A 25,471-nucleotide genomic window follows, 5' to 3' on the forward strand; every position below is an offset into this window, starting at 1 on the left:
GGTCTCAATTATAGCAGAGAATGTAGCCCTGCAGCAGAGCCTGTGAGGAGAGACAGCTGATTGACCTGTGTACCAATCCTTTGCTAATAGAAACTCCCAAATTTAGCCAGACACACATGCAGCCATCCAGCTAGAGAAGCCACACTTCTCTTCCTCAGGTGGAATAGCCATGGGGCAGTGGCATTTGAAGAGAAGTGAAAGTTGCAACCTACTTATTCTGTTCTTAAATATTAACTGCTCTCTGTCCTCTTCCTTTGGGTTGGAACTTGCCTAAGTAGTGGTGAGTCATGGTCATGAGTATAAGAAACTTCCAGGGTATAACATATGAGACAGAAGGAACTCAGGTTCCTGGATGACTTCCTATAGCAGTGCCACCTCCTCTGTCCCTCCCACCCCCAACCACTATTACTACACAATACCTCTTCTTTCTCTAACAGAGAACAAGTCTACTCTCATTATATGCCACCCAATCAGTGGTTCTCACAGAAGGGAGTCATAAGAAAGGAGTGTCAGCATCACTGAGGGAGATTTTTCCAAGTCATAGTGATCCTCCAAACCCCAGGTCAGACCTTAACATGAGAAATAAATAAACCTCTCATCTTCTTTAAGCCACTTTTACTAATTTGTCAAAGTTACCTGAACTACTATCATAACTAGTTACAATAACATAGAGTGCTGTAAATCCCATGCTCAGGCCTCTTGGAAGGGACAGGGCAGGTGAGCTTCAGGCAAGGCTTGCTGGAAGAAGGGGCACCTGAGCTGGGTTTTGGAGGGTCATTGTGACTTGGAAAAATCTCCCTTAGTGATGCTGACATTCCTTTCTTATGACTCCCTTCTGTGAGAACCCCTGATTGGGTGGCTTATAATGAGAGTAGACTTGTTCTTTGTTAATAATAGAAGAGGTATTGCATAGTAATTACTTCATTATTTAAACAAATTCATATAAAACACTTACTAGATGCATATAAATAAATGTCCCATATAGGGCTACCTGATTGATTTTCCTTATTTACTTTTTCTATAAACTGTCATTCCCTTGTCTCTAGTAAATAAGCTTCATGAAAACATGTTCAATGTCTGGTTTTTGTTTTTTCGTGGTATTTCTAGTAATATGTGCAGCTGGTCACATAGTAAGTATTGAGTCAAATTTTTATTGAATGAATAAAGCTTAAACTATTCTGTTGGACTTAAGCATGAGACAGGGAAAAAAGGAAAGAAAGTTTTGCATTGAACTTACAGTTAAGTAAACAGATAACTTAAAAAATAAAGTTGTGTAACAAAGAAAGAGAAAAAAAAAGATATGTAAAGAGCAGCTATAATAGGGTTAGTGAAAATGTGTGGCTATTGCTTAGATATGAGGTGTCCCCCAAAAGTTCATATGTGAGATAATGAAGAATTTTCAGAAGTGAAATGATCAGTATGAGATATTTATCAATGGATTAATTCACTTGAATGGATTAACTATAGCAGGTAGGATGTGGCTGGAGGAAGTAGGTCATTGGGGCTATATCTTTGGGGTTTATATTTTGTCCAGGTGAGTGAAACTCTCTACTTCTCTCTGTCATGTCCTGAGCTGCTCTCTTCCACCACACCCTTCTGCCATGATATTCTGCCTCACCCTGGGTTCTGAGCTATGGAGTTGGTCATCTATGGACTGAGACTTCTGAAATCATGAGACAAAATAAACTTTTTCTCCACTAATTTTTCTTGTCCAGTCTTTCAGTCACAGCTAGGAAAAAGCTAACTAAAACAAGTGAAAATAAAAAGAGGGCTCTTTTTCATGTAATAATCATCTATAACAACCAGTCACTTAAATATTCCTTGCTAAATGGTCTAGTCTTCCAGAGTTTTGTGTGCTTACTTAATCCTCGTAGCAATCCTGTGAACTTAGTACTATTGTGATCCTCATTTGTAGCTGAAGAAACAACACAGCCAAGTTAAATAACATGTTCTTAGTCACACAGCTAACATGGAATTCATAGTTTGTAACTATATATAAAATATGAATGCATAATATACAAAATATTTTAAAGCACATCTCTCAAGCCGTTACCTCTGTCATCATTCCCATTTTAATAAATAGCATTATCTTTCCAATTATTCAAACCTAACATCACATGTCATTCTTGATTTCTTTCTAACTCAGAACCAAAGTACTATTCTTGCTCAGTTTCCAGGACCATATTAAATGTAAATCAGACCATGTCATGTTCCTGCTTAAAACTCTGCAATGTGTTCTGTGTGCTCCTAATAATGTAGAATAAAACTCAACAGTTCCTTTCAGGGGCCTGCAAAGCCCCAGCTGATCTGCTCCCTGCAGCTCTTTAGCTTCTTCTCATATTACCCTCTATGGTGGCCTTCTTCCTGTCGCTGGCACAATGCCAAGCTCTTTGTCCTTCCTGTCTTCTGTGTGTTGCAGGTACTGCCCCCAGATCTTTGCATGATTGTTCACTTTGTCTTGTTTACCTCTGTTCAAACTGTGTCTTCCTGTAAGTCCTTCCCAGATCCCCTCTGTTGTAACAAAGTCCCCATGGTCACTTTCCATCATTACCACCCTGTCACTTCTCTCTGCTGGAAAATACTTTGTCAGATGATGGACTTACCTGCATGTTCTCTGTTCCCCCTTATCTAGATTATTCGTGGGAATAAGGGCCTTTGCCCTTCTGTGCACTTCTCTGTCTTTAGAATGCGAACAGACACACAGTGAGCATTTGTCAAATGGATGAGTCAGACTGAGTGTGAGGTGAGCACACAATATTCATGGTTCATGGGAAACATGCTATGTAAATTATACAAGGGCTTTCAAGTTTCCTTCCTTAAAAGTGTGTCAAACACCAAAATCAGCCAGCAAAGATAAGAAATAAGGCCAGTTCTAAAGGTGGGTCAGAGCTGGCATGCATTAAGCATCTAGCCTGTGACAGGCACTAAATCCATTTTATAGAGTGAATAAGTGAATCCTTAAAGCCACAGACCTTCCAAAGCCTCATTTAGGTTAATGGTTTTGAAGGCTTCTCTACACTTGGGCCTGCAGCTATCAAAGAGAGTGATGGCTTAGAGTGTGCCTCCACCTCCTGCTGCACACTCACTGTGTGACAATACTGACCTGAAATAATTGCATGAGGAACCCTTGACTGAAAAATGGAGAAACAAACCAATGAATGAATCAGCAAAAATGTCGGTAAGGAAAGCACAGAGGATCAAGAGCTCCTATAAAGTAAAAGTCCTCAACACTATTTAAAACATTCCAAACCAAACCAGACAAGTGTGCCTGAAAAGAACAGCTAGGAGGAGGGGTCTGATAGAGAGCTATAAGACAAAATGGCCAAGAAGGTAGGGAAGGTGAGTCATGTCAAAGCATTTAAAGGAAAGAAAAGTGAAATTTAAGTTATATTAGTCATGAAAGTTTATAAAACTGAGACCATAGGAAAATATTTTAAATACCTAGAAAATGTTTCTGTAGCCAAATGAATCAATGAAAAAACCTGAGCATTTTGAAACTCGTTGCTTCGGTAAATCAACCACCAATCCAACCAAGAAACAAACTTAAATAGATAAATAAATGAGTGCCATTTTAAAATAGTTTTTTTTTTTTTTTTTCTTGTTCTCTAAGTAGCCTGAAAGGACAAGTGGGGGACAGAGAAGGAAGGTGGAAGAAGGAGAGAGAACAGGGTTGGAGGGGGGGAGGGAGGGAGAGAAAAGAATTTCCAGGAACTAGAAGCCATTTGGTAATTTATTCTTCCTAACCATCATGTGGCGCTTAAATAAATCCTGTAAAGTTTCACAGTTACCTTAAAAGAAATTCATAATAAGCACTATATTTTTCATCACTTGAAAGTATCTAGCTGCATAAAAATAATAACATCTTGTAGCTAGAAGAGACTTTCTAGTCTAAATCTTTCCTCTTAAGACATATTGCACCTTCAGGAAAAACGTGAACTCTGGCACAATGAACATTTTTCAAACTCTTACAGTATTCACATGGCACACTTAGCAATTCAAATTAGGAAATAATTTTTAAGCTTTTATTTTCACTCTGCTGTGCTCATTCCACACTTAGCTATTGAACAAATATATTAATTAATTCTATGTGGTGGAAGAAAGAGAAAAACTATCTTTGAGAGCTGAAAGAATAACCTCTGTTATCAGAACACTTTGAAGCCTAATATGTTTGGAATCTCGGAATGACTGCCTGACATTTCATTTTGCAAGAAGTCTAAACAACCACAATAAATTTACAAATGTGGACATGCCACAGTTAAATTTCATTTCACGCTCAGTAAGCAAACATTATCAAACCCTAAGCACAGTCCTCCACTGTCTTTTTAACTCAAAATCTTGTCATCAATGGAGGGTCAACCTTGAAATATTTCACAGATGGATGAGTTGGCTTACTTTACTACTCAATTTGTAGACCAACACACACACACACACACACACACACACACACACATACGTATATAAACTTTGTCGGCAGGTGTCTCTATGCTTTATTTATTAAACCACCCAAATAATTAGTGATTGGACAGACTCAAATTAGAAACCCAGTTGAGAGTTATTCAGGGAAAATGCTTCTAAAGCTAATGAGTATTTTTTTCCCTTAGTTTTGGTGATTTGTTCTAATACTGAATGTGGGTTGAGGAGGTAGGGGGTGGTTGCCAAAATTTGGTGGGTGGCAGTTTGGGGTGCAGCAAGTCCTGAAATAAGAGAAAGTATGCTACAAACTGGAAAAAAAAAAGTCTTGCATACTGTACAATCTCTACTACCTATATGAATAAATATTCCTGTAATTGAACCTATTTGTAAGTATTTGAATCCACATAATACTTGTTTAGAGGCATAAGGTATTTTTCAGTTGTAATATATGGGGAACATATTCTTTTTCTATTCTGGTGTTCACCTTTCTACTTTTTATTTTCTGTCCTTTGTATGAAATAGCTTCTAATCACCTCTTAAATTCAAAATTATCCATTGGAAATGGTTGCCAAGATCTAACTGCATCTTCTGTTCTAGATGCACTTATTTAGATATGTATTATGTTATTGTTAAGATACTTTTGTGCTTACATTACATATGCATGAGCTACATTATCTATGGATTTTGTTTAGCAAAGAAGGGTATTACAGATTATTTGCTGCAACATAGTGGTGCTGCATCTGACAGGGATAAGAAAACCATCATTGCCAAGGGCCAGCGTGCTTTCCCCTTCCCATTCTGCAGTCCTCACTGTGTCCTGGCATGTCCCCTGGGGCCACAGGAAGGCTGCCACAGTTCTTGGTTTCACAGGCAGATACGCTGGCATCTAAAAAGGTCTGATTATTTAATGTCTTAAAGATTTCACTAGTAGACTTTATGATTCAGAAAATACTTGTAACCATTACTCAATGTGAATATGCACAGAAGGGCTCCCTTAATCAGTAACTTAGAAGAGGAAGTGAATTAGAGATTTAATCTCAGTAGTTGGTCCATTCTTTTCCTAAAAGGGGATAGAGAATCTAATTCAGTTGAGTATGGAAGCAGATGTTGTATAGGCAACTGCCTATTTCCCAGAAGGAAAATAATTAGGCTTTGTGTGTGTGTGTGTGTCTACTAATATACATATTTGTCACACTACTAATATATATATGTATATATATATATATATTAGTAGTGTTATATATTAATATATATTTTCAATTTTTGGTTGAAGTACATTTTGTTGAATATTTTGACTTGCTTTATTTTCTTGTGTGAACATATTTTTCTAAGAAATATTGTAGTTCAGTGAACATTGAGCTCCATTACAAGGAATCTGTAAGAATAACTAGCTTTCTTTGCATGACAATATAGGGGCATTAGCATTTCTAATTAGTGTTTGGGGCTGGCTGGTTAGAATAGCACTTCAACCATGGTCCACAAGCATAAATGTTAGCAGGGGCCAGGAGGTCACTTAATGAGAGAACTGGGCCCAGAGGAGGCTACTATGGTCCCATGGAAAGCAGGTGTTTTTTTATGGGTGGCATCCACCACTCAGCTCTGATCTACATTTGCCTTGTGGAAATGGGCCCAGGGCTTGATATTTTAAGAAGAAAAAAAAAATGTCTGATTTATTTGTGAAATCTTCTGACTTTTAGATGTTAGCTCAGTTTTTAAAACACAAATACCAACAGAGCTCCAAACACTGTGTGAGCCAAACAATACATATTTGAGGGAGATATTTGTTTTGTGAAGTGCCATTTGCAACCTCTAAACTATCCATCTGTTTAGGCTATAGAGTGTGATAATTAATTAAAAAATAAAAAATAAAAACAAAAACACCAGTTACCAGTGCTTATGCTTTAGGGGGCAGGGGTGATTCTGCAGAAAGAAAGTATACCTTATTGAAAGGACTTGAACTGTGCTCTGCTAATTTGACTTTATGGTGAGATATTAGCCAACCAATGCACAACAGCAAGGCCATATAGAATTTAGGTTGGTCTTCCATTGCTAAATGTGAAATATTTAGAATAGGAGGTGGGAAAAATTCACAGATATGTACCCAAGAAGACTGATTAAAAGGATTTTGTCCATTTCCACCATCCTTCAGCCAAAGGATGCTTTTTAGATTGTGACATATACACACATGCTCCCCTCTCCCTACCCCATCTTGTTCCCTACCACATCCTTCCATTGTTTATGACCCAGGGAGGCCTCCTGTAAACAACAGCCACCCTATTCCAGCTTCCCAAGCATATGATTGCTTTAATAAAGCGTTTAAAGTCTCTACTGTACCCCTCCACGTATAAAGCTAACCTCTACACTCCTTGTCAGCACCATAACCACATTTGTTTAAAAATGGTATCATTTCAAGTATATATTGAAATATTAACCCCCCAAATAAAACCCTTCAAAAATAAGCAAATAATAGGCTCAGAAGCACAATTTGTTTATTTCTGAAAATAAACCCATATGCATATATATAATTTGACTATCTGCATTGGTTCTTGTGCAAAAATGGTTGCTTACCATTATTTAAGAAATCTGTAAACTCTTGTGGAAAGTTTTAAGTTCTTCTATGTAAAACTTATCTTTTCTCTGTTGAAGAGTAGTGCATTATATGTTGTTTTTTCCTCATCCATAGAGATATAATGATGCTTACCTCATCATACATACTGATGGATTAAGTTAAAAGATTTTATGTTATTATTATCATCATTTATCTAGTGATTTATTCAAGATCCAGACTCCAGATCTTCACATTTTTCTTTCATTAGTTTTTAATTGTCCTAGTTTATTTTGTTTGAGAGAGTCAGAATAATAAAGGAAGGATTTGGAATCTAAAGACAAGTGACTTTTTTTGTCCATAAAACATTTTATAGCATCTTTTTGTCAGTATCATGAAGTTTGTGTTTCTCTTCACAAATTTCCTTCTAAGGCATAAAAAAAATCAGAAATCTCTAGGGATAGCAGAAAATCATGGAACTATTGAAAATAAGTTTACACATTCCAAAGCTGAAATGTTCTTGGCTAATGAATGTTTGCTTCTCTAAATAATGTCTCCCTGCTTTGTCATTAGCAGTTTATATCCAAAAACAGAGAGAAGAGTCTAAATCTAGAAGAGAGACAAATTGCTTGTTAATGTAACAACAGGTTGCCACATGTAATCAGTTACCTTTGGGATGGTCCTACAATCTTGATATTACATGGATATTGAATGACTTGTATACAATAAGAAGCATTTTTTAAAATTACATTTTGGGGAACATGGTCCTGCAGAATATCATTAGTTTACTTGGTAATATGCTGTCATGTTTGATTAATTATACTGTAAACAAATCAACTTTTTCCTGGTGTGAAAAAATTCCGCTGAAAAAAAACCTGAAGAAGAAAGAAGCTACAGAGAAAAAAGATTATCCATGATTAACACTGACCTGTCTAGACTTTAGAGTACTTCCCTCATCTAGTCTGAAGTGTTTCTGATGGTCCTACTTAATTTAGGGGGGAAAAATGTGACTTTCAAAGATAAAAGGATGAATAGGGTGTGAGCATATTTTGCAACTTTTCTCCCTTTGCCATCTTCACCAGGAAGAATTATGTTTTATAGGCTCTTTAACCCATTTGTTTTCACGTTTTTTAAAAGTGTAATAACTCAGCTAGATTTATATTTGAGTTCCATGCTAGCAGAGTTGGATTATTTGTATTTCCTTTCCCTGAAACCATGCAGTTTCCTTTATTTGCTGATTATGGTATTCTGTTACTAAGCCTATGAGAAGCTTCTCTGTGAAGTGCATTTTAATATTTAGATCAAACAGCGATTGGAATACATTAATGCCCAGTGGGTAAACGTGTCATTTGAAAGCAGCTGCTGAGCCTTCTCCCTGCTGCTCCAATTAACACATACAGCACACTCTTGTCAGCAAGAGGGCTGTGCATATGGATGAAACCACTTTGCTGCTCATTAATGTGATATGTGAGAGAGCCCAAAGTTATTCAGTCCGCCCGTTGCAAAACAATAGCTTTCCAAGAAGTTTCCCAAGCATGTGCCGTGCTTTGAGAGAAGGGGAGCTAAAATCAGGTGGTGGAATTAGCAGGTAGGAAAAAGTCAGTTTCTCTCTCCCTTTGGTTCAGTCCATTGACTATGTTTCCCCGCCCCTCTTCTCCTACACACCCCCGCCCCTGGTGGTGGAGAGGTTGGATAGTGACATTCTAGTGCTGGGACTCCTCTTGCCTCAGCCAAATCTCCTGAACTTTTGTTTTGAAACTATTTGAAGTCTAAAGCTTTGCTGTTTTGTTTTTTTTTCCCTCCTAGTCTTTCATTGTCATTTCACTTTCTCTCCCTTTCCTCTTTTTCAAATTGCAGATCTGACAGTTTATTGAACTAAATGAGAAATCTTGTCAAGGTAAACTCCATAGCACTCTTATTTTTAATCTCTTCCATGGCTAAAATCTCTGCTGTGATGATAGCATAGAGGCAGATACAAGGCAGTGCATCCAGTCCCCAGGCTTGGTGTGTTGGTCATTCATGCTCCACCGGCTTCCCAAGCAGCTGGGTTGTCTCTGCACTCTGGTGCTGGCTGAGCAGGGTTGCACAGTGAGCAAGAGATGGACCGCTTTCTGGGTTTTGTCAAGCAGATCCGAAGATCTAGGAGAAGAAAGGGCAAAAAGTACCGACCAGAAGAGGATTACCACGAGGGCTATGAGGATGTCTATTATTACGCTTCGGAGCATTTTCGAAGTAAGCACTTCCCTCCACCCTCCTCTCCTGTTCCTCTGTTCCTTCTTGCTTGCTGGGACTAACAATAAACCTTGTGTGCAGCTTTAATCTCAAATGAAAAAGGTTCCCCAGATGGTGTTCTCTGGGAGCAGTCTGTAAGTACTGAAGTGCTACATTTTACTTGATTTGTTGCAAGAATAGTTATCAGATAGGATCTAGACAGTATAACCAGCCATAGGTCTAGACACATGGTTAATATTTTAGATGTAATTAATTGATTGTTATTTTAATAAGCCATTCAAAAAAGTATCTTGCAAGCTATTGTAGTAATTGGTCAAAATATGTTCTGCTGTACTTGTTTTTCAATAATGCTGTATGTTTGTTGTTGTTGTTTTTTACCTTTTAAAATTGAGAAGGCTTCTCATGGGAGAATGAATTGTTCATGTTCAAGTTGGTGCTGATGATGAACACTTCCAATTAAGACTTCTAGACAGTTTTCTGTAATCTGAAATGCTGTTTGTACAAGGGAGTTCAAATGCTTTTCTGTGATGTTTGTTCATAATTTTGTTAAATTAAGGGAATTCTTATGTGCTGTCAGCTATAAGCAGCAATAACCATAAAATAACATATTCATGTTGAGACATTCGTAAATTAGCTAATAAATAGCAGAGAACTAGGATTTTTCTTGTACCTGTCAGTGCTCTAAGTTCCTGGTGAGCTGTGGATGGGTCCCGATAGATTTAAAATGCCCAGGAATGCCTCAGGGTGCAAAGAAAAAGCAGAGATCACTGAGTTTATGTGCCCAAATGAGAAAGAGGTAGATGACAGCTATATATAATCTACATTTTAAAAATTAGAAATTATTTCTGACCTTGTTGAATAGGAATCTTTGTAAAATTTGCATTCCAGTCCTACTTTTTTCTGGCCTTTTGATCTCTAACATGAATGTATCCCATTCACAACCCCTGAGCATTGACTAATAAATAATTTAGATCCTAATTTCTATGGCATTGAAAGCCATGTGAATTAATTCTATATGTCAGAAATTCTGCTGGGATTGATAAAGGCCGAGGGTTGAAAACTCACATGTTGGCAATAACAATGCAAAATTGTCATTATTTGATATTTTCTTAAAAAATACGGCTATGATTTTGTAATCTGAGTTTTAAAGATACTTCTCTCATAAAGCGTGTATGTGAATGATCTGTTCTAATGTAGTGAGTCTACTTTTTCTAAATTTAGTTTTCCTAATGTATTCTAGAATTTAAGATTTGTATCATATCAAAAATACTGTCAGCTTGCATGAGTAATTTTGAAAATTCAGAAATTGAAAAAAAAAGAAGCTTAAGTACTTTTAATTATATTGGCATTCATTGTACAAATTTCTTGCAATCAATATATACTAAGTCAAATTCATGCCTCAGATTTCTAAAATGACATATGTTTGTACAAGTAGATTCAAACAAAATCCCTTAGATACCTGCAGATAGTTTGTAAAGGATTATAAAAAAACAACAGAAAAACTCTAAGTTTACAACAGATACCTACAAGGAAAAATATTATGGAGGTATCCAAGAAATGTCTTTAAAACAGTTAAGAGAATGATATCATAGTCATAGTCTTTATACTTCAAGTACAGTAATCATATCTTACCTGGTTTGTCAAGGTCAGGCTAAGGATAAGATGTTAATCATCAAGTCATTTGCTTTGGATATGAAACTGATGTCTTTTACCTGTGATTTATCAGAAAGCACCCATTAGACAGTCTATAACTTTGTGGAGTTAGATACATATTGAGTGTCCAACTCCAATCTGCTACATAGTAAGCAGAATGTGTCACAGTAGACTTGTGCACTAGGGATTTGGCATTTCGTCAGATGTCAAACAGCCAGAGCTTTTAAAGATGTGTCATATGGCATGATGGCCTCTCAGTGCATCTTTTGGCTTCAGTTTCAGGGCCTCTCTGAATTGCGTATGGGAGACATCCACTTATGTTTAACAGCTGTAGAAATGTATTAAAGGGCGAGACTAATGCTTACAGCCAGCCCTCTCAAATGGGCACTATGATTGAATCCAATGATATCTACTGTGTATCTGTTTTAATTAGTCTTAGGCATAATTTGAAAGTTTATGCCCTGTGTGCTTTTTCTTTCATGACTTAAAAACTGTTCACATCAAAGCACAGAATGTGGTGGACTTTCCTGGTGACATTCACATCTTCATTATTAGCGCCATTGATAAACTAGAGGTGGCATTCTTATTTTCTCCCTGTACTGTTTGTTTCTTGAAACTTAGCTCTCTGTCTTGTCAATTTTTCTATTGGTTCAGATTACCAGAGAAACTTTGTATATATAATGAAAGACTGAGCTAGAAAGAACTCCCCAGAAAATTCCCCAATAAGTCTGCCCCCTCTTTTGTACAGTTTCAAGTGGTTACTGATATTCAACTTTATCCTAAATAATGTCTCTTCCATAGTGTGTTTTGATTTAGAATTGATGTATTCATGTACATGAAGATGAATATATTTGATTCTTTAAAAGAACTGCTCTTGTCACTCATCTGTCCTTTCATAATTCAGGAGTTTAAATAAGCTAGACAGGTGCCTTGGGCAAATCATCAAACATTTCTGGGATTTAGTTTCCTAAAATGTGACACAAGATGGTTTTATTTCTAAAGATTTTCTAGGTGTAGAACTATATAATTTTAAATTTTACATGATTTCTAACACAATGCAGTTAAAGTTTTATCATTCTTTCTTTTTCTTTTCTTTTCTTTTTTTTTTTTAGATAGGGTCTGGTTTTGTTGTCCAGGTTGGCCTTGAACTCTCCATACACCTTTCTCAGCCTCCAGAGTAGCTGGGACTTGAGGCACATGCCACTGTGCCCAGCTTGGCATAAAGGTATCAACTAAAGGATTTTAACTGGGATTTTTTTTTTTTAATTTACCTGAATATCTTCAGGGAATTGACTTTCTGGCAGGGATTGTTAGGGTGGGGATTCTTGTCACTTTAAGATTATAATCTATCATTGGGTATGAAGAAGCTTTGAAGAATTTTCATAAAACTGCAGAGCTCTGAATATATTGGTAAATCATAGACCACCTCTTGTACTTAATTGTATCGACCAAGGAGTACCATTTACTCTTTGAGGTTCTCACATAGATGATTCATTTGGCATTATTCCTTAAAAGAAATTTGCATTGATTACAGAACTGCCATGATCCTGAATGTGACAAAAAAGCTAAAAAAAGAACCCTAAAATTCAATTATATTATGTTTGGTGATTTTATTTGTTTGCCACTAAGTACTAAGTTATAGCAATTTTTCTTTAAAGGATCTTTCAGATCAGATTTTATTTAATCTACCATACAAGAAAATAAAATTACTATATTGTTTATATATTTTTATTTAGCCACATTGAATAATATTCAAGTTATAAAACAGATAATGTACTTAGGACTGTTCTTATCCCTGATAAAAATTCTAACCTGACACTGACTACTTGAAAAGGAGAAATTTATTTATCCCTTTCGTAAGACCCTAGCACCTTTTGCATGTGTGCAATGGTATTGGATTAAGCATGGACTTCCTGCCTGGTAACTGCTCTTCCAGATTTCATCCTGACTCATCTTTGCAGGAGAAAAGCTGTGCAGAAAAGTTGCTGAAGATAGCTGTTAGTGACCCTTTGATTTCCTTCTGAGGTCCCTACAGGGAAACTAGAGAGAGGGAGGAACATGACTATGGTGTAAGGTAAAAACAAATGACCATGACTTGGTGTAGATCTTTTGGAGAAAGGTCATTTGTTTTTACAAATTATTTCATTTGTTGATTTGTTTTTGTTTGACTATTTCAGTAGTATTGACCAATAATTGTAATATGTGTGTGTATAAAAACATTCTTGGCTAAGTTATTTTATTAGGCAATGTATGCATTTAAAATCCTTATTTGGATAATTCAGGCTTTAAAGTACTTTACATGTTCAGATTATGTTATAAGAGGAATGATTCACTTTTTTTTCTTTAATTGGAAAATATTGTGCATTATTCTTCTTAGCAAAAAAAAATTAGCAGTGGGTGTTTGTAGTGTGAGGATTTTTTTAGGCACTGGTGTGGGTGATTAAACAATTAATTTTTTCTTACTAGATCCTTTGACTAAATTTTAACATTAAAATTTTTTCTTTATAAATTCAAAGAATTTATATACCCTCTCTGCATCTAGTGAACGGCATTTGTCTCTTAATAGATGTACCAATAGGACTGAGTGAGAATTTTTACATACTTTGGAAAGATGGTTGATCCTTGCTATAGTATGTGCAAGAGCTGACATATAATCAAAGCGGCGGTTGCCTTCCTCAGCCTTTGGGGTATAAAGGGAGAGAGGAGAGGGGAGGGGGAAGAAGAGAAGCAAGCACATTTCATAGGCTATCCTTACTTCTCCAGTGCTTAGCAGCATAGCAGCCATTCATTTCTGTGTTGAAAACAGTGATCATTGAACTGACAGGTCTTAGATGTGAGATCCTGGGTGATTCAAGCCTCGGCTGTTTGACTCAAGAAAACACACAAGAATTAGAAGCAGCATCAATATAAGGAAACAGCAAAAATTTCTTATTTTATGACTATTATGTTTATTTTTCTTTCCTAAGAATTGCTTTCTATTTACAGTACATTTTTGTTGTTGTTGTTGTTGTTGTTAAGAGACTGGCTAGCTAGTATGTTGGGTACTTTGTATCATCAACTCTATTATCCCAAACTTAATTTTTATTCTATGTGGAATAATTTAAAGGAATAGTAAAGTTGAAAAGGACCTTAGAATTTACTTTGTTCCACCTGAGTATTTCTTAGTATTTTTTTGTTGTTGTTTAAGATATTCAACAATTCAAATGGCATGTGCAAGTCCCACTGATCACTAAAAGCCAGATTCCTTTATTGGGTCTGGTCCATGCTCTAGTCATTATCTCATATGCGTGTTTAGCTCTCTTAAGATCTGATCCTTCTGATGATACTTCAGGCCCAAGATACATCTTCATATGAATTACAATGGCTGATTTCCTTGATAAGTGGTTTTACTGTTTTGAACATTTGATCATCTTATACTAAAGTCTTGGGGAAAAAAAAACCTAACTCCTTACTCTATCTTGTAAGTCAAACTAACGCAATGTCTCATTTATGGGTGATATTAATAACAGTGATTGCTGATGACTCAAAGATCAGACAACAGTATTTTCTGCTTCTCTTATTTGCACTGTGGTTTAAAAATATGTCTACTTTTCTCAATAAATATCTCTTCAGGGGATTTAAGATATCAATTCTATTTGAGACTATTAGAATTGGGACTCACCTTGGAGTTGAGTTAGCAAGATCTGCCATCCCGTGTAGGAAATCCTTCCCCAGTATCTCAGCTATGTGGTCATCCAGCACTTGTTAAAAACTTGAAGGGTAAACACATTAACTTCAAGGCAGAACAAGACACTGAATCTGTGCTTCTTTTAAGTAAGTTCTGAACTGTATGTTAAATTATATGTTAAGTTTCTGGCATACTCTAACAAATACACTGCATGTTCAAAATCTATATCTTGATCCAAATAAATATACACTATTTTGAATTGAAAATGCACTAAGACTTCATGTCTTCTCTCTACTCATATTATTTTCTCACGGATATAACATATGGCATGTGGAGGTGAGTAATTCCTTCAGTGCTATTTTTGTCTTAACTATACAAATCCAGAAGATCTCTGTATTGGGCCCACATCCATGTAGGCATTTTTTTCATTTCTTTTTTGTGTATTTCTAAAAGATCACCAAAACTTCCACTTATTTAATGAAAAATACATTTTAGTACTTTCTGTTTTCATGATGAAGTGAACATCCATTTGTCTTCCCGGAAACTCGGCCCCACTCCCCTCCACTCCCCGCCCTGGGAAGAGCTGTCTCCATATTGAAATATTCTGTTTCTACTCCAATTCTGTCATTATTGATTGATCAAAACCATCATCATTATTGTATACCATTTCTTAGCCCAGGGCAATGGGTCTAGTAATGGACATATAAACCAAGCTGGGTCTGTCAGAAAGCTCCTAAGGAATCTGCAAATTCACTCTGATGCCCTCTGCCTGAGGAGAAACCACTCTGGAGGCGGGAGGGAGTCAAACCAGCCTGAAGAGGTGGAAGGGAAAGATCAGAGGGCTCTTGTGCATGTGTGGTCCCTTCTTTTGGGTCATGGGCTTTCCAGAGCTGCCCAAATTAAAGATTCTATAGTGAGAAAAGGAGCAGAACGAGGATGGAAACTCAGATCCTAAGCTGGTAGTGTTTGTAATCTTTTAATTGGAGAAATATGACTATTTGGTTATTTTCATTGGATAGAAATAAGTGTCAAAGATGAAACATAGATTTTATTCCATTAGAATTTCTACCCTCTAACAATTAATTCTCTTACTGAAACTAGGAAACTACGTGACCTTGGATGTATCACCTGAGTCCCTCTGCTTTTGTGTCTCGGGTGTAAAATGAGAGTGCTATTTAGCAGTGTAAGACACTAAAGACCCAAGAAAGAGGTAACACCCAATGACACAGGCAGTAGCCTGCATCTCCCTGTGAAGCACATGGCCCACACAGCTGGAGGAAGGAGGTAGCAAGTGGGCACACTTGGGCAAAAGATGTTGCCCTTAGCATTACCTACGTGCATTTAACATTTCTTGCTCCCAGTTTCTGTTCAGAGTTGAATCTTGTTGTAGAGGGGACCACACAATTTCCCCATGCACCTCTCACCAGATAATTCAGCCAAATGCCAGAGGGAAACATTCCCAGTGCTATTTTTAAATATAGAAAGCAATCGATTATCTGCCTTTTTAATTTGAAGTGTTAGCATTCTATTCTGATGTCTCAACTATTTCATAATCTTATGGTCCAGAAGTTTCTCTTAAACATTCAGGTATAGAATTAAATTATTCGAATCTGTGGATTTAAACTAAATATCAGCAATTAGGTCTATAGATATGTAAAATTCAGTTGAATTTCAGTTGACATGCCAAACCTTTGAAGATCTCTGTACTAGAAATTGTTAGAACTGACTCTAAAATATTATAAGATATATAAGTTACTCATAATTAATAACATTTTAAATAAGATAGAGTATAGTTTTTGAACTTTCTTCTTTATTTCCTTACTCTATAAAAAATAGGAAGATTAAATTTATGGTTAACATTCTAACACTTTTATTCACTTAGCAAATGCAAATTGAACATTTATAACCTAAAATGCTTTGAAATCTGAAAGTTTGTGAGTGCCAGTATGATACCACCAGAGGAAAATTCCATGCCAGACCCCATGTGATATGTCACAAAGCTCACACACAGTAAAATCATTGTATAAAATTACCTTTAGCCTATTTGTAAATATGAAGCATAAATTTAGAGTTTATACTTGAGTCTCTTCTCCAAGGTATCTCATCATGTATATGTGAATATTCCAAAGTTAAAACAAAACCTGGAACACTTTGGATATCAAGCACTTTAGACGATCAACGTGTACCTGATGATGCCTGGGAAACACCTCCCTGGGTGCTAGAGATACAGACGTGCAAAGACCAGAGAAAACCCTTGCCCTAGGAGAAGGAGCAAGCTAACAGGGAAGTAGAAAACAAAAGCTGACTGAAAGTGCAATGAAGAAAATGAGATGGAAGCTTTGGGACAGAGTGCGGGAGGTAGTCGAGTGGTATGTTAGTTAAGGTGCCCTCTCTAAGAATAAGAGGTTGGGCTGGCCCATTTGAAGAGATGGAGCCACTGTATGAAGAACTAGATAGGAGGAGGCAGGGACATAAAAAAAAACCCAGAAGTTTAAAGTGTTGTATGTATCAATCCCAATACAGCATTTTCCTTGACATCTTCCGAACGCATTGCTTCTCTTAATGTTCATTTGTAATTGCAATTGTTTGAAATTCAGAATTTGCATTTCTTCCTAGGAATGAGGTAGCAAGAATAGAAAAAGGAGATGGAAAAAAAAACAGATTTAAAGCAGGCCTGATCATACCTATGTAATATTTCATTAACAGGTAAAATGTGGCTCTGGCTAACTGGGACACAGTTACTGGAGAAAGACTTTATTTTGTTCAAAAAGTTAGTGTTGCTGTATATAGACGTCTTTAAGTCTGATCTTGCCAAGTTAGGAGTAACTAAAGTGGGGATAGCATTTTGGGAGGAATGATAAAATGGTTTGTTATGCTTTTAGAATCGTGTCAGTAAATGTGTAGTAATCTTTGTATTGGGGTTCTAATCATCATTGAGCACAATTCTTAATCTAAAGGGGCACTTGCCATGTAATCAGAGTATACAAAAATGTATGATCATTTTACAGTTCATCATTTGTTTTCAGTAGGACAAAAATACATCACTCTTCTCCCTAGTCTTTGAAACTTACCACATTGTAGAGGTTTTTAATGGCTTATGCATGTTATAGGAAACAGTATGTGTCCAAAACAGTTTCCAGAGAGCCAGGAAATTCATGCAGGCTCTTTCTAGTTACAGTCCACATCATAGCTATCCTCTGTTGCTTTATGGAAAATTGGACCCTATGTTACTGTTGCTATCTTATTAACAATAGATGACCAGGGAATCTTAATTTGCTTATTGGAATATTGCTATTTTCTAGATCCATTACTGTTTATTAAATATGATTAAGCGAATTAATCTTTTATTTTTAGAAATAAATCCAGGGTAATATAAAAAAGTCTTTCTATTTTCTGATGATTGTCTGAGTTGCTTTTCATGAGAGGGGTTAAGCAACATACTTTTAAATTTATGATTAATTTCAGTACAGTGGCAAGCATTTTGTGAAACAGGTGCCTCTGATTACTGCTGAGCTGGTCTTCTGTTTTCATGTTGTACTTCTGCTTGCAGCAATATGTGGTTCATGAATTTTCAGGTGTACAAAATAACATTTGATTTGTGAAGCCCCAATTTTGAAATAAAACCAGGCACATGTCAAATGTAGCCAATATAGAATGTGAAGCCAACAGTGGCATCCTTGCTGATTCTAAAAACTGAATGTAGGTTAACAAATAGCTTCGCTGGAGAGTTTTACAAATGATCACAGTTATGGTTAACACTTGTTTTTATAAACTGTTGCCTACACGTGAAAAAAAATGAACTTTGCAAGTATGTATGTATGTATATGAGTATTTTTGCATTGATGGGGTTGAGCCCAGGGCCTTGTATGTGGTAGGTTAGTACTCTCCCACTAAGCTACATCCTCAGCCCCATCTTTGCAAGTATTTTGAAGACATGGGTATGAAATTTGATTTAGAAAATACTTTATTCAGTACATTTCACCCTGCCTATAATAATGGTCATATTTCAGGTGTACAGGTGCATAGCAGTTAGTTGGTTATAATTTTTCCCTTTATGGATTTACAGTGGCCTTTCATTATCAAGTGGAACTGGGGAATCCTCAGCATCTGGGATCTGTTCTTTATGGCTGGTTTTATCTATCAATACCAAGGTTTTATGATTTGCAGGATAAATGCCTCTTTCATTTTTAAAAATCACAAAGTTTTTGTGTAATGATATTTTCAGGACCATTTGGAAGATGCTAGGCATAAAGTTGAGAACTGTTGAAGCCTTATAGTCCATTCCTTTAGTTTTACATATTAACTATAACAACGTAGTAGCATTCAGTGATTTAAAAAAAAAATTTAGTTGTAGTTGGACACAATATCTTTATTTTATTTATTTATTTATTTTTATGTGGTGCTGAGGATCGAAACTAGCACCTTGCATGTGCTAGGCGAGCACTCTACCACTGAGCCACAACCCCAGCCACTAAGAATAGGACTGGCATAAGTATGTAAGTCCGTGAAGTTGGTGTAGCTTTTATTTTATCATCCCTCAAACCCTTCTCATGACTTCAAAGACTGCCTGCCACCAGGTGCAGCTCCCTGGCACTCTGCTCACTCTTGTAAGGATTAAACCTGGGCTCTAGTATGTGTGAGTGGCATGCCCATGTACCACCTGGTCTTGTGAGTACTTACATGTGCTTGCCACCTGAGAGTGGTACTTTATCATCTTCATGTTCCAGCACCTGGGCATTGCCTGGCCCATCAGGAGAGGTTTCTTGCTTGCCAAACTATTAAGGACACTGGTTCCCATCTTCTACCCACAGAAGCATATCTGATTACTTCATAGTTAATTTTCACATATCCAGTTGATTAGGAAGTTTAGAAAACAACTCTCTGATCACAAGAGATTCAGTTCGCCACATCCAAACTAAACCTGACTTTGGCCTCTCCTACTACTCCATATAACATAGAAAACAGCTCTTATCACAGTGTTAGGGAAACAAAATGCATGAAGGCAAAAGAGGAAGAAGGAGGAGGAGAAAGGAAACATATATTTCATAAGATTTTCTAGGTCTGTCTTCTTTTTTCAACCAGCTTTTGTTAGAAAGTTCCTGATTCTTAGTCTCCTGAGATTAGTGTGTGTTGGGTCCTGGGTGAAACACTTTTCATGCATTATTTTATTTAATGCACATAACTCTACAAAACAGATATTATTATCCTTGTTTTCCAAATATGCTGGAGCCAAAAAAGTCCAATTAACTTTCCCAATGTCACACAATTTTGTAGTCTGCTATGTATTATTAGTGAATATTATTTGAGCCCATACTTTGTGCTGAGGGCTGTGTGCAGTGTGGCGAGCCCCCAGACACTGCGCTCTGTGACCCCTCCCCTCGTGGCTGCTCATGGGTGCCCTCCAGATCCCAACCTTTACCCTCTGGACAAACTGGCCTAAGCTGGCTTGGATATAATTCCTTGCCTTTAAAAATAGAAAAAGCAGCAAATGTAGCTACTGTTAGGACTAACTGTTGTGTAATGAGATAAATTTCCTTCTTAGTCCTGCTCATTCAATTATTTTGAATTCAATTGTGCTTTGAACAGGACAACTTGCCTTACTTTCTGGTGTGACTCTGTTGATGCCTCACCAAATCTGAAATTAGAAACTGATTGTTAATAATCCACAATGTGTTTGGACCAGAAGACACTTGGATTTATTATCACCAAGGTGAGCAAGTGGATCCAGTCTAGGGTGGAGATCTTGACTAAGGCTTGTTCCTAATTCCTCAGCAACATAGAACCAAAAGCAGGAGCACTGTGCCACATCTGGCCATTGGACTATCTGACTATGAATGCATTTTTTATCTGTGAGAGTTCTCACTCACATTATTAAAGCTATATATGAAACCAATACATCATGAGCAAAAAATGTGAATGAGGGTATAAACACATTGTAACAGCAGAGTTTTCCAGGGGTCCCCAGTAAATTCTTGAGTTCATGAGAATTTGAGAGTGATATAGGAGCTAGTTTCCTTTCTTTGCCTTCTGTATTACTAAGTTACATATGAATCATATTCACCCTGCTTTCAAATAAAATAAATCCCCACATTGCAGAGATACTGATGGGAAATATTTCTAAAATAAAGCTAAAAATATTTACATGAAGTATAAATATTTCAAGTGAATATTATTCTGGTTCTTGAAGTACAGTGGCAAATTGGTGTCAGGTTCTGTCATTTACCTAACCCAGTATCAGCTTGGCTTTGTCCAGGTGTCTGTCTTACTTGTGATGTTGTAATTGTGTCAGACAATTTGCTATTTATTATTTTCATTTGGAAGATCTTTGCTTTTTGGTTTTTCCTTCTTCGGATTGAAAGTTTCCCAAATAATCAGAAATTGTAAGACTTTATTAACATGATAGTGATCTCTTTGTTTGAGATGTAATAGTGAATCTCAGAAATGACCTGATGTGACTTGAATCTGTTTCCTATTAAAAACAAAAGACAAATTTTACACTATCTAGAGAAAATTCATAGTGAAGGGCATCACTTTTTTTTTGAAGTTCTTTACTTTGTTAAGACATTTTATACCTCTTAATTTTTATCAGATTCTTCATTTTTATATCCTTTTTCTCCTTCAATATTCCCTATGTCCCATTTTCCCCCTCTCACTCTCCTTCAATTCTATATGTTAAACTCATATGTCCTTCAGTGCCCTATCTGTCCTCTCTACCAGTGAGAATGTTGTTGACTTCTTCCATTAGGTGTCTGGTTCCCTGGTAAATCAACAGGCCCCTCAAATATTCATCTCCGCTTGACACTTCAGCCTCGTCCTTCTGCCAGTACTCAACCTGAGCTGCTTCAGACCATCTGTGGTCCTCACTCCTGCTCTCAAGCTACTGGCATTACTGGAAGGAAAACCTGCACCACCATGGTGGTTGGCCACATTACAGATTTATGAGTTCCAGCCTTAGCTGGACTCTTAACACCAGTCATCAATCTCTTGTCTTTATTTCCAGTTGCTCTCTTGCCCTTTCCTTCAACAGTTGTTCCCAAATCGCACCTCCCTTCTTCATGCCTGTACACTCTCTCAACCAAAGATAAAGGCTACTTCTAGGTACTCTTGACTCTGCTTTCCCTACCTTCTCTGGTCTCCCACATATCTTTTACCAGAAATTTCATAGGTACTTTCCTATCCTCAAAGCACAACAAAGGTGCCTAGTTAATATTAGAATAATTGAATAATGTTGCGTGGCCTTCTGGATTCCACTCCTGCCATTGCACTGAACATGACCTAGCTAAGATTATCAGTGAAACTTTAAAGCAAAGATCACCAGGAGTTCTTTAAAACTTCCTTCACTTTGTTGATCTTGCTGTTCAAGTTGGCAGTTGCTCATTACTTTGGTCTTGGAGTCTTCCCTCTGTCTTTGCATCTGTGGTCCATCTCTTTCATGGTTCTTCCCCACTTTTCTGATGACCTTCTCCTTCTGTGCCTCCTCCTGATTTAGCTCTTTGTCTTTCCTGGAGTTTGAGTCCTTGCCTTCCCACTCTGTATACTCTTTATAGTTTTGCTACCACAGATGAGTTCAGGTTCTTTATGTCCAACTGTCATCTGGGTGCTCCATCATCTCAGATTTCAACTTCTTAGAAACTGAACCTAAGCCCTTTATCCCCTATCACAAACATGTTCATTCTACCTTCCTTCCCTTTTTTAGTTAAAAGCATTATCCTGTTAAAATTTGTACAAACTAAAATTCACTCCTCACTCTCTGTATTTTCTAAGTTTTTCAATTATATTTTACCTATTCCATCAACTTTAGAGTCCCTTTGCTCCTTGGTGAGCCCATAGTTAGAGCTTAATAAATGTTTATTTTAATTTTATTTTTACCAAAGTGTAGACAACTAGAGTACAACTGGATTCCAAGGGACATATTTATCTTCAACTTTGATATGTATATTAACATTTAGGCTTACTGGAAAGATACTTGGCAGTTTATGATGCCTAGAGGCTAAAATTTTTCTGAGATAAAGTATGCTATTAGAGTCATAGTATTTCATTTCATGATTTTGACCTTGTTCATTAAAAGCAAAGTGGGCAACTGGAGTCTCAAGGATCTTGTAGAGCTGGAAATATTAGCCTGGAGTCTAGAATTCAATAACCATTGATTGCTCAGTCCAAAGCAGTTTACTGTTGATATCTTTTCCCTAAAATGAAATCAATTATTCTTGCCCGTGCATTTTTATTAACAGATCTGCTATTTGGACTAGAATAATGAATTGAAGTACAGTGGCAAATTGAAAATATAAAAAATAAAGTGTTTTCCAGTGACCTCAAAATGTTGATTTAATGATTCGCAAGGAATATCAGAGAAACCTTGGTGGAGAAGGTAATAGAAGCAATGAGAACATTTAATTGATTCTAAATAGTAACTTTAAACACTGTTTAAATGTAATATCAAATAAAATTCTGTCTTTTTTTCATAGGGCAGAAAATTTTTTGCTCACAAAAGTTTTGAATTGACCAAAATGATTGGAATTTGCATGTTCTATGTATTTTTTTACTCAGTTTTCCTGAAACAATTACTATAAAGTGTCTTCTCACAAAGAATAAATTAAGATGAAAGTGTGAGACATTTACATTTAGAGAAGCAATTCAGATTGCATGGTATTTAAAGGAGTGTTCAAACCAGGTACCTTTAGAGTACAAATTTCAAATTTAAGAACATATTTAAATAGGCAATGGAAATTTTTTCACATGCTATAAACAACAAATGAATTATGAATGATTCTTATCTATTTCTCCAGTAAAGCCCATATATTATATTTTTATAATAAGCATTATAATTTTAATGATTTATTTCATTTTGACATTTTACAGTGTGTGTGTGTGTGTATATATATATATATATATATATATATATATATATATTCTTTTTTAGTCCTTTTAACAATCTTATAAGGTGATTAATCAGCTGTTATTATTGTTATTCATCATTTTATAAATGAGGAAACCAAAGCACTGAACAGTTAAATGGCTTATCTAGTGTCACACTCCTAGTAAGAGTGACTCTTCCCTTGATTAATCTGTTTCAATCTTACCTGTTTCTCTCCTCTCCTTTGAACTCTTTGCAACAGGCCAATTGCACTATTTATCTATCTATGTGTGGAACACAGCAGGTGCTCAATGTGTGTATTTGTAAAATAGACTAGTCTAAACTAGATTGGCATTTCAACTCTCAGAATTTCTCTTAAAGAATCTTACCATTCATTGGGCTGGGGATGTGGCTCAAGCGGTAGCGCGCTCGCCTGGCATGCGTGCGGCCCAGGTTCGATCCTCAGCACCACATACAAACAAAGAGGTTGTGTCCGCCTAAAACTAAAAAATAAATAAATATTTAAAAATTCTCTCTCTCTCTCTTTAAAAAAAAAAGAATCTTACCATTCAAATGCCATATTTCATCAGAACCACATAATTCATTACTATCAATATAGTTCTCTCATATCAATATAATTATGTTATTAACTTCAATATATTAAAACTGCATTTGTAAGTCCTATAAATGAAATAATTGAGAGTTGTCTTGGGAAATATAATAGAGAGGAAAAGAATGAATATTTTATTGTTAATCTACTCGGGTTAATTCCATTCTATTAGTTATATATTGCTACATGACAAATCAGCCCAAAACTTAGCAGCTTAAAATAACAATCACATTTTACAGTCTGGAGATCAGCTTAGCTAGGTCCCTGGGCTTCTGGGCTCTCGGGAAGTTGTGATCAAGGTCTAGGCTGGAGTTATAGTTACCTGTGGGCTGGACTAGGTTATGATTCCCATCCAGGCTCAGTTCCGTGACTGCAGGCAGGCCTCAGGTCCTTGCTGGCTGTTGGTTAGAGGCCTTAGCTTTGGGTTTTGTTTTTGGTTTTTTTCCTCACAAGGTTTTCTCCTTTGGGCATTCATATGTGGCAGGAGGCCTTCCTCAGAGCAGGAGAGCCAAGAGAGGGCAAGAAAGGGCATGTCAGCAAAAGCCATAGCTTCTCTGAAACTTAATCTTGGAAGTGACAGCCCATCATTCTTGGCTTCCATTCAATAGAAGAGTGTCACAGGGTTCAGCCTATACTCAAGAGGACAGGGTTACACCAGATGGTGAACACTAGGCAGCCAGAATCATCAGGTCATCTTAAAGCTACCTGCCTTCATATTAAATGTTATTGTTCAACTACAGAGTAAATCAAAAGAAATAAAATTCCGACAGAATGATCCCTGCCTTGTTCAGATTTTTTTAAGGGAAAAGTTACAGAAACTCAATTCAAAGTCACTTTAGCAGGGAAAAAAAAAAATATTTAAAAGTTCCCAGAGTTGTCCTGAAAACTAGGTCCAGCAAATTTCTGTTCTGTGGTCCTTTTGACACTCAACTCTTCTTTCTAACTAGTTTTGCATGGATTCTATCAACCTGTCTTGTGCTCCATGGTAACCCATAAAGTCAGGAGGAAAGGAAATGACCCAATTGACCAGATCTGGGTCACTTTCTCACCCCTGGAACCTGGGAGAACGTGACAGGAGTAAGATATCAAAGTCATATGAACTGAATGTAGAGGAAAGAAAAATTGAGGTGCTGTTATCACAATAAGGAGCATTGGCAGATGGGAAAGCAAATCACTTAGGACCCCTGCTCCTATCTGTCCCTTTGTGCCTTTACCTGTTCTGTCTCATGTGGTTTACTATGTTTTTTTTATTTCATTTGGCCTGTTACAACTGAGTGTCTTATAAACAGCAAGAATTTTATTTCTCAGAATTCTAGAGCTGGGAAAGTTCAAGATGAAGGTGTTGGGTGATTTGTTATATGGTGAGGTCCTGTTCCTTACAGATATCACCTCCTACACCTCTTCCTAGGGGCAATTTCCATTGGTGGGAGGGACAAGGCAGCTCTCCGAGGCCTCTTGTAAATGATCATTGATGAGAACTTCACTCTCATGAGCTAA

At 36.7% G+C, this 25,471-nt stretch overlaps 1 protein-coding gene and 1 long non-coding RNA gene across 4 annotated transcripts in view; one reads left to right on the forward strand and one right to left on the reverse strand.

The window, feature by feature from the left end:
• The window catches only part of Grip1 (glutamate receptor interacting protein 1), a 630,091-nt gene that overhangs the window by 240,673 nt on the left and 363,947 nt on the right, over nucleotides 1–25,471 (forward strand). The gene's annotated exons all lie outside the window — the stretch shown is intronic.
• On the reverse strand, nucleotides 6,961–24,386 carry LOC139705183 (uncharacterized). 3 transcript variants are annotated; one of them, XR_011707060.1, is made up of 7 exons: nucleotides 24,297–24,386; nucleotides 23,754–23,867; nucleotides 14,505–14,594; nucleotides 13,599–13,704; nucleotides 10,823–10,902; nucleotides 9,861–9,928; nucleotides 9,583–9,682 (listed from the first exon to the last, which is right to left on the reverse strand). It is a non-coding gene; the product is annotated as an uncharacterized lncRNA (long non-coding RNA). The 3 variants fall into 3 exon arrangements; XR_011707059.1 differs by having other exon boundaries at nucleotides 13,599–13,712; XR_011707061.1 differs by lacking the exons at nucleotides 9,583–9,682; nucleotides 9,861–9,928; nucleotides 10,823–10,902 and adding an exon at nucleotides 6,961–9,097 and having other exon boundaries at nucleotides 13,599–13,712.

The sequence above is a fragment of the Marmota flaviventris genome, chromosome 3 (assembly GCF_047511675.1).
Source record: "Marmota flaviventris isolate mMarFla1 chromosome 3, mMarFla1.hap1, whole genome shotgun sequence".
In the NCBI taxonomy this organism is placed as follows: Eukaryota; Metazoa; Chordata; class Mammalia; order Rodentia; family Sciuridae; genus Marmota; species Marmota flaviventris.